A 2500-nucleotide genomic window follows, 5' to 3' on the forward strand; every position below is an offset into this window, starting at 1 on the left:
AGGTAGGGCAGGCAGGCAGGCAAGCAGACAGACAGGGCAGGCCGGGCACGTAGGGCAGGTTGGGCAGGCAGGGCAGGTAGACGAGGCAGGCAGGGCAGGTGGGTAGTGCAGGCAGACAGGCTGACAGGCAGACAGGCAGTACGGTGGATAACCAAGTCGAGGTTCTGGAGCATAAGAGAGAAGGCGATTAAACAGAGAAACACACAAAGACTTAGATCTATATGCGACTAAGCGGCCGAGAACGAGACTAACTTGGAAACAACAAACAACGATCTGGTGAGGAGTGGATGGGAAGCCGGGGTTTAAATCCAGCGAGGTGATGAGCAGAAGACCAACAGGTGAGCAGAACAAGCAGGTGGAGATGATGAGTGACAGGAAACCAGAGCCTGGCCACGCCCACACACAACACACACAGACAGACAAAGACAGACAGGAGAGAGGGAGGCACTGGCACAGACTAAGTGGACGGCATGACATCTGTTTAATCCTCTCTCCCACAGCGCTTACCGTGATCAATTGGTAAGAAAAGAGGGTATGGAAGCCAAGACTAGTATTCTGTCATTCTGTGAAAATACAGTCTGTTTTTTGTTTGCAATGAAAACACCTACTGTCTATCCACTGAAATGACTAATCCAGTTTCTTTGACTAGTGTGTGAGCTATCTTTTCTGTTTCGTCTGTTTACTAACACAAACACACACACACACACACACACACACATGCAGGCACGCACACAGGCACACACACACACACACACACACACACACACACACACACACACACACACACACACACACACACACACACACACACACACACACAGTTACAATATGTTATGACACAGGTTACTTATAAACCAGTCCATAAAAAACATTATGAAGGGTAGTGACGCACCAGTGACAACCTGGGGAGTAGCAGCAGCAGAGATATGGCAGGGATGAGAGGGAGGTTTCAGTTTTTATTCTGATGATGTTACACCTCATCACTAATTAAACGTTAACAACGCATACCTGAGTGGTGCATAATGTCAAAAGACGTCTTTACACTTTACCCTCAAAGGAAAGGGCATATGCAAAAGAGCCTACTGTGGTCTGACGCACGCTCGCTCTCACCATATTCCTAATGGACTGTCTTGCATATGCCGACAGTAGTCTGTCGTGTGGATTTTAATTAACTGAGGTCACTCTCTGCACATTCACTTACACTGGGTGATTCATGGTATGTCTAGAGCATAACTGTCACGAGGCGAGGCTAGGCCAATATTTGAGTCTGCCAGCAGTAACCCACCCTAGATGACAAACACACACAGAGACAGAGAGAGATGGACAGAGGAAAGGAGGAAGAAGGGAAAGGAGTGAAAGGAGTGAAAAGGTGTGTTAGGAAGGCATGTAGTGTCTGTTAGGGGTGGGCGATTGATAGCGTGAGAGCAGGGGGCTGTTGCGTGTGAGGGTGGACTAGGATACAGGTGAACTGTTGAATGATGCGTACAGGCCTCAGACTTGCAACATGGGTGTCAGGTTTCACAGCCAATTAGAGTTGGGGCACTGTTCAGTCTGGCTGCAGGTGGCTGTTTTGACTAACCAAAATGTGTCACGCAATGTCTGTCGTGTCACGCAACCTGTTTTTGATATGCTATGATACATATTGCCTATTATACATTATAACATACAGTATAACACAAAATGACCATTTTCGGTTTGAATCAGTGTGAGCTGTCATATATGCTAATATAAACATCAATGTGGGAAAAGTGGACATCGTACCCAGTGATGCTCTCGAGATCCGGCAATTGAAAGGGCAACAGCAGTTTGTGTTAGGTAACTGCAACTCTCTTAATCTACCAGAAAATGGCCTTATTTCATTTTGACCTGTGGAGGTGGTGCTGAATGAGTTCTGGGAACTCAGAAAGCAGAACAGTGTTTTAAAAGAACTCAGGCTTATTTGAGTGTCTGTTTTCTCTGTCGGTTACCGGAAAGCATCCGTCATCTTCTGTGCTGCTCAGACTCATCCAGGTCAATACTGATTCACCCAGCACAGCGTGGTACCTTGTGGGCAGAGGTTCCACCAGAAACCGTGAGTAAAAGGTGACCTCTGTGCGATGTTAAAAGCACGGACCACCGCATTTAACTAACAAGCTTAAGAATAGCAGATATGATCTCCGTAAATCCATCAGAGATGCAAAAAGACAGTCCAGGGACAATGTGGAATCACATTACCATGGCTCCGATGCCCGATGCATGTGGAGTGGTTCTGTTTCAATCGACATGGTTCGACCCTTCACTATGGGACACGCACTCTTGAGTACCTTTCGCTGAAGATCTGGAACAGTCCGGTGACATTTGCCCCACCTATCACCCGTCCATTTCATCCTTTCCACTCTTCACTCGCTGACTGTCTGAAGCGTATTGTAGTTGTATTCTCGTAGCTAGCTACAACTTGAACTGAACTGTTCTACTAAGAATCCTAGGATTCTCCTGGGCCGTTCTCTACCTGGGCCGTTCT

The sequence above is a fragment of the Argentina silus genome (assembly GCF_951799395.1).
Source record: "Argentina silus genome assembly, chromosome: 9".
NCBI lineage: Eukaryota > Metazoa > Chordata > Actinopteri > Argentiniformes > Argentinidae > Argentina > Argentina silus.